Source organism: Callithrix jacchus, chromosome 10 (genome assembly GCF_049354715.1).
Source record: "Callithrix jacchus isolate 240 chromosome 10, calJac240_pri, whole genome shotgun sequence".
In the NCBI taxonomy this organism is placed as follows: domain Eukaryota; kingdom Metazoa; phylum Chordata; class Mammalia; order Primates; family Cebidae; genus Callithrix; species Callithrix jacchus.
The window spans coordinates 128,614,868-128,626,314 of NC_133511.1; the positions used below are offsets into that span (position 1 = coordinate 128,614,868).

The 11,447-nt window shown below is 43.0% G+C and overlaps 1 non-coding gene across 1 annotated transcript; it reads left to right on the top strand.

Annotated features, from left to right (window-relative positions):
* Window positions 1-6,204: 6,204 nt before the first annotated feature.
* On the top strand, window positions 6,205-6,368 carry LOC118146057 (U1 spliceosomal RNA). Its single transcript, XR_004731518.1, has one exon. It is a non-coding gene; the product is annotated as a U1 spliceosomal RNA (small nuclear RNA).
* Window positions 6,369-11,447: the final 5,079 nt, after the last annotated feature.

Below are 11,447 nucleotides of genomic sequence, written 5' to 3' on the forward strand. Positions count from 1 at the left end.
AACTCCGTCTCAAAAAAAAAAGGCAAAGGTGACAGTGAGACAGCTGACATTACCTGGAGCAGCAATGCTGAGAAAGATTCGCAAAGGGCCTGAGTCTCCTGGCTCAATCTCCTGCTGGAAACTCAAATCTTTTTTCAACAGGAAAGGTAAAATGGTCTGGGGGGTAGAGAAAAAAAAGTTCCTGGGACCAGAATGTAAGAATGTGAGGAATGATAGAATTATGAATTGTGAGATGTTTAAACAGGTTTTATGTAAAGTAGTTGTGACTCCTTTGCCTAAATGTCTTATGAAAATGGATATTGTATCTGTAAACAAAAAATAAAATTCATTCTAGGCCAGGCATGGTGGCTCATGTCTATAATCCCAGCACTTTGGGAGGCCCAGGTGGGCATATTACTGGAGATCAGGAGTTTGAGATCAGCCTGGGCAATATGGTGAAACCCCATCTCTACAAGAAATGCAAAAATTACCCAGTTGTGGTGGCGCATGCCTGTCGTCCCAACTACTAAGGAAGCTGAGGTGGGAGGATCGCTTGAGATTGGGAAGTTGAGGCTGCAGTGAGCTGAGATCGTGCCACTGCACTCTAGCCTGCATGGCAGTGAGAGCCTATCTCAAAGAAGAAAGGAAGGAAAGGAGGAAGGAAGGAAGGAAGGAAGGAAGGAAGGAAGGGAGGGAGGGAGGGAGGGAGGGAGGGAGGGAGGGAGGGAGGGAGGGAGGGAGGGAGGGAGGGAAAAGAAAGGAAAAAGAAACAGAGACCTTAAGATTGAAAAAACAGACCCTTTAAGTCTGATAAGAAACATTTACAATCTATTCTCACTGAAGATTGCTAGCTGGAGGCTTCATCTGCATAGTAAGAACCCCGGTCTTAGCCTGGCATGGTGGCTCACACCTGTAATTCCAGCACTTTGAGAGGCCAAGGCAGGCAGATCACATGAGGTCAGGAGTTCAACACCAGCCTGGCCAACATGGTGAAACCCTGTCTCTACTAAAAATACACAAATTAGCTGAGTGTAGTGGCCTGCACCTGTATTCCCAGCTATTGGGGAGGCTGAGGCAGGAGAATCGCTTGAACCTGGGAGACAGAAGTTGCAATGAGCCAAGATCACACCATTGCACTCCAGCCTGGGTGACAGAGTGAGACTCTGTCTCAAAATAAAAAAAAGAACCTTGGTCTCCACAACCCTTATCTTAACCCAGACAGTCCCTTCTGTTGAATCCAGATCTTTAGATAAACTCTTTCAGCCAGTTGCCAATATGACAATTGCTATATCTACCTGTCACCTGGAGGCCCCCACTTTGAGTTGTCCCTCCTTTCCAGACCAAACAAATGCATATCTTACATGTTTTGATTGATGCCTATGTCTCCCTAAAATGCATAAAGCCAAGCTGTGGCTCAACTACCTTGGGCACATGTCACCAAGACCCCTGAGGTTGTGCCATGGGCATGTCCTTACCCTTGGCAAAATAAACTAAATTGATTGAGAGTTGTTCCAGATACTGTCTGATTTATACATCTGACTGGGGGGGTGTTTCTCCTACCGAGTACTATGAAAATGAAGGCATGTAAATCTGCCCTTGGAGAAGTGTTAACTAGGAACTGGTCACATGCACATGAATGTTCATTGCAGCACTGTTTACAATAGCAAAGACCTGGAACCAACCCAAATGCCCATCGATGATAGACTGGACTGGGAAAATGTGGCACATATACACCACGGAATATTATGCAGCAATCAAAAATGATGAGTTCGTGTCCTTTGTAGGGACATGGATGAATCTGGAGAACATCATTCTCAGCAAACTGACACAAGAACAGAAAATAAAATACTGCATATTCTCACTCATAGGCAGGTGATGAAAAATGAGAACACATGGACACAGGGAGGGGAGTACTAAACACTGGGGTCTATTGCTGGGGGGGAGCTGGGGAGGGATAGCCTGGGGAGAAATGCCAAGTGTGGGTGAAGGGGAGGAAGGCAGCAGAACACTGCCACGTGTGTACCTATGCAACTATCTTTCATGTTCTGCACATGTACCCCAAAACCTAAAATGCAATTAAAAAAAAAAGATTGAGCCCACAGAACGTAGGGTAGAAGCTGGAGTGATAGTCGGAACAGACCCTTTGTAGCCCTCCATGTTCATTGGGGCTTCCGGCAAAAGCCTGTGAGCGCTTCCTAATGACAACTGCTGGGACTTTGGACTAGAGAATTTCCACCAGAGGGGCATTTTCTGGCTTTCTCTGGGATGTTAAGTGAAGCTAACCCCATGTGAATGAGAATAAAGGTGCTCAAAAGAGTTCTATGATAAAACAAAAGTGGTTTCTACAGGCTCTTGCTCCCTGGGGAATGCAAGGAGGAGATATTTGGGAGCAGGGAGCCTGTTTTTCCCCAGGAATGACTCAATGTGAGGAGCTGCTGGATTCTACAGTGCTGACAGACAGCTCCCATCTGACTGACAGGCAGCTCTCATCTGACTGATTGACAGCTCCCATCTGACAAACAGCTCTCATCTGACAGATAGCTCTCATCTGACTGACAGCTCCCATCTGACTGACTGACACGTCCCATCTGACTGACAGCTCCCATCTGACAGGTCCCATCTGACTGACAGCTCCCATCTGACCGACAACTCTCATCTGACTGACTGACAGCTCCCATCTGACAGCTCTCATCTGACTGACAGCTCCCATCCGACTGACAGCTGCCATCTGACTGACATCTCCCATCTGACAAACAGCTCTCATCTGACTGACAGACAGCTCCCATATGACCAACAGCTCTCATCTGACTGTCAGCTCCAATCTGACTGACATAGCTCTCATCTGACTGACAGCTCCCATCCGACTGACAGCTGCCATCTGACTGACATCTCCCATCTGACAAACAGCTCTCATCTGACAGATAGCTCTCATCTGACTAACAGCTCCCATCTGACTGACAGATAGGTCCCATCTGACTGAAAGACAGCTCCCATATGACCGACAGCTCTCATCTGACTGACAGCTCCAATCTGACTGACAGATAGCTCTCATCTAACTGACATCTCCCATCTGACTGATAGATAGGTCCCATCTGACTGACAGCTCTCATCTGACTGACAGTTCCCATCTGACAAACAGCTCTCATCTGACAGATAGCTCTCATCTGACTGACAGCTCCCATCTGACTGACAGATAGGTCCCATCTGACTGACAGACAGCTCCCATATGACTGACAACTCTCATCTGACTGTCAGCTCCAATCTGACTGACAAATAGCTCTCATCTGACTGACAGCTCCCATCTGACTGACAGGTCCCATCTGACTGACTGACAGCTCCCATCTGACAGCTCTCGTCTGACTGACAGCTCCCATCCGACTGACAGATAGCTGCCATCTGACTGACATCTCCCATCTGACAAACAGCTCTCATCTGACAGATAGCTCCCATCTGACTGATAGATAGGTCCCATCTGACTGATAGATAGGTCCCATCTGACTGACAAGAGCAGCTTGGCATGTGAATGGCAGCTCCGAGGTGAACACATGACAGCTTGTTCAGAAGCTGCTGCTCTGGGTAAGGAAATCTCAAGGAAATCTTTTTCTTTTGAGTTATTTACAGTTTAGAGCAACTGGGTTGAAGTAAGTTTCTGTGAGCAAAGGGAACTTTCTTCCTATATGAATTCTTCAACATTCAGAAACTATTAGCGAATATTCTGATTTTATGGCATATAACTGTTGACATAGGTTTAGTAAGAGTCTCTTCTTTTGGAGACCCTGGTTATTTGACCAAGGCTTTTACTAGAATAATGTCTTTTCAGTTAAAGTTCCTGCAAAGTCAGCTTGAAAGGAGTCTGCATGGCCAATGCACTTCATGCAAGTAACCAGGGAATATCAGAAGGCTTGCTTTGAACATAAATTGGTCTCACTGTAATTTCTCTGTAGTAGAAAAGGAGGGCTAGAGAGAGGGGAATTGTTAGAGAGGAAAACTATAATACACCCGCTACTGGATTCCAGCCCTGGTTTTTGTTTTTCAGTGTGGATTGAATCATGAATTATTTCTTGGCTGTAATAACCCCCTGAAGAGGAACCAGGTTATAACTTTCTTCACGATGCTTTTAGGCGGTGCCCTAATGGAATAGATTCATTTTTCTCTTCTGACACACACGTTCTCTTTTGATTGTCAAATTATTAATGTTGTTTATCTCTCCTCGTCTTACTTCTGAGGAAACCAGAATATGGTATTCTGAAAAACAGAGACGGGCCACTCCCTTGTTTGGCGTCCCACTGGGCCCCATCTGTTTCTCACCGCAAACGCCCTGCTACTGAAATTGTACCAGCGTCCTTCCTCCAGGCCCAGGGACTGTCGCAGAAGACGCAGGCATGTGAGATTGGAAGGGCCGGTGTTGGGGGATAGAATTCGTTCAGACCCTCCAAATCAAGGATGGGCACGGAGATGCCCAAACAGCCGGCAAAAAAAGGGACTGCCTCCTGGGTTATGATGTGGGACGTTTTCACCATCTCAACCATAAAGAATTCACTGCCTCCCATAGGATTCAAAGAAAATGACTGAGAAGATATAAAGATACCTCATGACAAAGCCTCCTGGGTATAATACTCCCAGTCATGAGATTTATGCAGGTAGATATAGCTGCATAAATTTATATGTATATATATATATATATGTGTGTGTATATATATTTGTGTGTATGTATATATATGTTTATATATTTATAAATTTATATGCATAAATTTATATACATATGCATAATTGTGTATGTATATATTTGTATATACAAATTTTTGTATATATATTTGTATATGTACATATATACATATATGTGTATACATACACACACAAATATACATATGTACATATGTAAATTTATATACGTAAACATAATGTGTGTACATATATATGTGTATGTATATATAAATTTATATATGTATGTATATACATAAATTTGTATATATATACACACACACAACACTTATCGAAGAGAAAAGCGATAAATTATGAGCTCAGTGTTTTCATATGTGTATTATCTATATAAATTTATATAGATACATACACACATTTATAAAACTTGGTGGAGTGGTAAGGGTTGATGAATGCCTGCGCACCTCCATTCCCGTCTGGCCTAGAATGTTTAAATTGGCTCTAAGTCTCTTGGCCACAGGGGTCCCACTGAGGGTCGGGATGAACCCACGGCGGCAGCCATGACACCCCAGCCACACGATGGGACAAAATAACACTTTGGTGGTCATTGATGTTACCTCTGTCAAGTCTTGGTCAGAGGAGGAGAATATAAAGCAAAAATAAAACTCCAAGTCCCCCAACCAGCTAAAAGGAAGGGCGTTCATCCTAAAGGAAGCCGGAACCATGAGTGGAGGCCATGACGAGAATGGGTGGTCAGACATGCCTCATACCTTCCTCCCTTTGGAATTCAGGCACAGCCCACCAGCATTCCCATTAAAACAGAACTTAAGGCTGAGGAAACGGACCTTTGTAGCCATAAGATACCAATGTGAGATGGCAGGCCCGATAGAAATCCGAGCATTTTACCCTTTATCATACCCCGGGTATCCCTGCCTGTTGATTCCAGGTCTTTAGACAGTAACTGTCTTAACCGGTTGCCAGTTAGAAAACCTTTGAATCCACCTATGATCTGGAAGCCCCCGCTTGGAGTTGTGCCACCTTTCCAGATTGAACCAATGTACATCTCACATGTACCGATTGAGGTCTTATGTCTCTAAAACGTATAAAACCAGGCTGCACCCCGAACACCTTGGGCACATGTTCTCAGGATCTCCTGGGGCTGTCACAGGCCATTGCTTATTCATAATTGACTCAGAATAAATCTCTTCAAGTATTTTAGAGTTTGACTCTTTTTCTCATGAACTGGTAGATCAGCACAATGGCTAAATATGAGGGGGAACTCTAGGAAGCTTTTGAAAGGCTCAAGAGGAAGAGAGAAGTCTTCTTTGGAATAAAATGCAGTAAAGGAAAACGCAAGGGGGAATTTGGCATTTTGCAAGACAAAAAAATCAAAAGGTTGAAGGACAAAAAAACCTCCACCGCGGCCCCACCGACCTGCTCTTTGCAAGACTGACTGACGAAGCTCACAACTGGCATCTTTTAAACCGCTCTCTCTTGTCGTTTTTATGCACAGAAATGCAGAGACATAGTCTTCATCTATACAAAAGTTCCAGAAGAAAAAGCAGAATACTTACCTGGCAGGGGAGATACCATGATCACCAAGGTGCTTTTCCCAGGGCGAGGCTTATCCATTGCACTCCGGGTGTGCTGACCCCTGCGATTTCCCCAAATGTGGGAAACTCGACTGCATAATTTCTGGTAGTGGAGGACTGCATTCACGCTTTCCCCTGGTAAAATAAAATAAAAATTTTTTTTTTAAAAAAAGAAAAAGCAGAAAAAAAAAAGTCCAAACAATTCAGCTGATATAAATTCCCTCCCATTAAAAAAAAAGCAAAACCCCAGCTGCACCTCATAAACCCTTTATGATTCTAAGATAAACTCAAATTGCTTACAGTTCTTCCTTATATTTTACGGAGTGTTTTGAGCCTACATTCATGAGAATATTGGTCGGTAGTTTTTGCTCTTAGAATGTCTTCGTCCAGTCTGTATATTAGATGTTTAGATGAATGCTGTCCTCCTGAAATGAACTGGAGTGTTCCTTACTCTTATTTGCTAAAAGTTTTGCAAGGTTGGCATTATTTATTTTTGATCTATCTTATAGATTTGCCAGTGAAGCAATTTGGAACTAGATACTTATTTGAGAGAAAAGTGTTAAATTATGAGCTCACTGTTTTCTTTCTTTCTTTTTTTTTTTTTTTTTTTTTTTGAGACGGAGTTTCGCTCTTGTTACCCAGGCTGGAGTGCAATGGCGCGATCTCGGCTCACCACAACCTCCGCCTCCTGGGTTCAAGCAATTCTCCTGCCTCAGCCTCCCAAGTAGCTGGGACTACAGACGCACGCGCCACCATGCCCAGCTAATTTTTGTATTTTTAGTAGAGACGGGGTTTCACCATGTTGACCAGGATGGTCTCGATCTCTTGACCTTGTGATCCACCCGTCTCGGCCTCCCAAAGTGCTGGGATTACAGGTGTGAGCCAGGCTCGGTGTTTTCATATTGAGAACTATTCATGTTTTCATTGTGTCTTTCAAATAATTTGACCATTTCATCCAAACTGTCAAGCTTATTGGCATATAGTTTATCTCTGTATTTCACCTTTCCTGTTCAGCTGCTCGGGCGGTGTCTCCTCTTTTCTTAGCAGTATACTAGGTGATTCGCAGTTCCTCTTTTTTCTTTTTCTTCTTTTTTTTGAGACTGAGTCTTGCTCTGTCACCCAGGCTGGAGAGCAGTGGTGCAACCTCCCAGGCTTAAGCCACTCTCCTACCTCAGTGTCCCTTTCTTGAGTAGCTGGGACCACAGGCATGCACCACCATACCCAGACAACGTGTGTGTGTGTGTGTGTGTGTGTGTGTGTGTGTGTGTGTGTTCTGTAGAGTCGGGATTTTGCTATGTCACTCAGTCTGGTCTCAAACTCCTGAGCTCAAGTACTTTTTGTTTTTTTAACCAGTCCAGCTAAGCTTCTTCCATTTTATGGTTGTTAAATAAAACACCTTTGGTGTCACTGCTTTTCTCTACAGCTTATCCATTTGCTGTTGTCTTTATTGCCAGTCTTACCTGTATTGCTTTCAACCTTCTCCTTATCTGGTATTTAACCTCCTGAGCCCCTTTGCCTCCTCCGCCCTGTGTTGAAGTCAGGAAGCCACCTCCAGACAAAAGTCAGGGGGTGAGCGTAGGGCTTGCCCATCAGCTTCCATCTTCTTGGGACCACAGTCCTGCTTGGCCTGTTGTCTAAATCCACAAACCATGTTTTGGCTTTCTAGTCTTTTATAACAGGAGGGTGATTCCAGCCCCCATTGCCCCTTTAGAACCAGAAGTGGAATTCATTATCCTCTTTCTGGAAGCTCCAATGCTGCCGTGTGCCACAGTGCTCCTGGTCCCCACTAACGTTATATGATCAAGAACAACAGGCAAATGGTCCCCCAAGGCACCAACGTCAACATAACCCATCACAAGTGCCTATTTGACTGATGATGAGCCATAGCATGGCATGGGTCACGGGTGTCACTGACCAGAAACTCATCACAACAGTCAAGGTCAAGGACATGACCAAACCAAGCCCAAATTGCCATGTTTCCCCTAGGACCTTTCCGGGACCAACTTCAGTACCAGGAGGGACACAGTCGGCAGGCAGGTGCTTCCTGTAATTTTGAAGGGATGAACTTAAAGAATTGTTCACTAGATACTGAAAAACCAAACGCATACAAAGGGTATTAGATGTAGGATATTAGAGGGAGGGTATTAGATGTAGGGTATTAGACGTAGCATATTAGACGTAGGATATTAGATATTGGGTATTAGAAGTAGGGTATTCGACATCAGGTATTAGGATATTAGATGTAGGGTATCAGACATAGGATATTAGACGTAGGGTATCAGACATAGGATATTAGATGTAGGATATTAGACGTAGAGTATTAGACATAGGGTATTAGACGTAGGGTATTAGATGTAGGGTATCAGGCATAAGGTATTAGACGTAGGGTATTAGACGTAGGATATCAGACGTAGAGTATTAGACATAGGATATCAGACATAGGGTATCAGACGTAGGGTATCAGACGTAGGGTATTAGACGTAGGATATTAGACGTAGGCTATCAGGCATAGGGTATTAGACGTAGGGTATTAGACGTAGGGTATCAGGCATAGGGTATTAGACGTAGGGTATTAGACATAGGGTATCAGGCATAGGGTATTAGACATAGGGTATGAGACGTAGGGTATCAGGCATAGGGTATTAGACGTAGGGTATTAGACGTAGGCTATCAGACGTAGAGTATTAGACGTAGGATATCAGACATAGGGTATCAGACGTAGGGTATCAGACGTAGGGTATTAGACGTAGGATATTAGACGTAGGCTATTAGACGTAGGGTATCAGACATAGGGTATTAGACATAGGGTATTAGATGTAGGCTATTAGACATAGGCTATTTGAGGTAGCGTACTAGACATCGGGTATTAGATGTAGAGTATTAGATGTTGAGTATTAGGCGTAGGGTATTCAACGTCAGGTATTAGATGTCGGGTATTAGGCATAGGGTATTAAACATAGGGTATCAGACATAGGGTATTATATGTAGGATATCAGATGTAGGGTATTAGACGTAGGGTGTTAGATGTAGGGTATTCGATGTCAGGTATTAGATGCAGGATATTAGACATCGGGTATTAGATGTAGAGTATTAGACGTCGGTTATTAGGCATAGGGTATTAGATGTAGGGTATTAGACGTAGGGTATTTGATGTCAGGTATTAGATGCAGGATATTAGACGTAGGGTATTAGAGTACTAGAGATCAGGTATTAGATGTAGAGTATTAGACATCGGTTATTAGGCATAGGGTATCAGACATAGGGTATTAGATGTAGGGTATTAGACTTAGGCTATTAGACATAGGCTGAGGTAGCATACTAGACATCAGGTATTAGATTACAGTATTAGATGTCAGGTATTAGGCATAGGGTATTAGATGTAGGGTATTCAACATCAGGTATTAGACAGAATAGTAGATGTAGGGTATTAGACATAGGATATTAGATGTAGGGTATTAGACGTAGGGTATTCGATGTGAGGTATTAGCCGCAGGATATCAGATGTAGGGTATTAGAGGTAGTGTACTAGATGTCGGGTATTAGATGTAGAGTATTAGATGTCGGGTATTAGGCATAAGATATTAGATGTAGGGTATTAGATGAAGAGGGTTACATGTAGGGTATTAGATGAAGAGTATTAGATGTAGGGTATTAGATGGAGAGTATTAGATGTAGGGTATTAGATGAAGAGTGTTAGATGTAGGGTATTAGATGAAGAGTGTTAGATGTAGGGTATTAGATGAAGAGTATTAGATGTAGGGTATTAGATGAAGAGTGTTAGATATAGGGTATTAGATGAAGAGTATTACATGTAGGGTATTAGATGAAGAGTGTTAGATGTAGGGTATTAGATGAAGAGTGTTAGATGTAGGGTATTAGATGAAGAGTATTAGATGTAGGGTATTAGATGAAGAGTGTTAGATATAGGGTATTAGATGAAGAGTATTAGATGTAGGGTATTAGATGAAGGGTATTAGATGAAGGGTATTAGATGTAGGGTATTAGATGAAGAGTATTAGATGTAGGGTATTAGATGAAGAGTGTTAGATGTAGGGTATTAGATGGAGAGTGTTAGATGTAGGGTATTAGATGGAGAGTATTAGATGTAGGGTATTAGATGAAGAGTATTAGATGTAGGGTATTAGATGAAGAGTATTAGATGTAGGGTATTAGATGAAGAGTATTAGATGTAGGGTATTAGATGTAGGGTATTAGATGAAGAGTGTTAGATGTAGGGTATTAGATGAAGAGTATTAGATGTAGGGTATTAGATGAAGAGTATTAGATGTAGGGTATTAGATGTAGGGTATTAGATGAAGAGTATTAGATGTAGGGTATTAGATGAAGAGTATTAGATGTAGGGTATTAGATGAAGAGTATTAGATGTAGGGTATTAGATGTAGGGTATTAGATGAAGAGTGTTAGATGTAGGGTATTAGATGGAGAGTGTTAGATGTAGGGTATTAGACTTAGGGTATTAGATGTAAGATAAAGTAAATTCCTCTTTCCAGTTTAGCCTATTGACTTCCTTTAAAATTCTAGAGGGAGAAAAATTGTTAAGTACAATGAGTTCTGCATTCCTCTTCAAAGACCCGATGTGTCAGCACGTTCAGCTTCCCTGCTCTTTGTTCTCTGTTTTAAAGTTTAACTTCCTTGTTCCTTATGCCTCCCTGCCCCTAGTTTCAGTGAACAACCCCCTCCTAGCCTCTAGCACCTGTTCTGTCCTCAGGCATCCTTAGTCACCTGTTCTACAACCATCCTTCCCACCAAAACTACTCACCCCGCCACTCCAGCTCATGCCCTTGCACTCTTTAAAATAGCCAATCAGAGTTAGCTTAGACTGTGCTGTCCAACCCTAGCCAATAGGGGAAAGGCACAGCAGTAGAGACTACCTGCCTCAGGAATGAGAACCCCTTCCCCTCCCTTGCCCACTGTGCTCTTGCCATTGCTCCATCCATGAGATGTGCCCTTCTATGGAAGTAAATTTGCCTCACTGAGAAAATTAATGTTCAAGTGCTGTTTCTTTTGCGGCACCAAAAACTTGTTTCCAACATAGAGAAGAAACAACTGCAAAAGACCCACCATCCAGGGAATGGGGAACAAAGGAAGGAAGTTAAAACTTTGAAATTTAGGACCAGTGGGGACCAATAGAGTGTAACTCAGGCCCCTGAGGGGCTCCCAGCCAGTTAGTGGCCAGGATCTCTGACAGGAAACAAT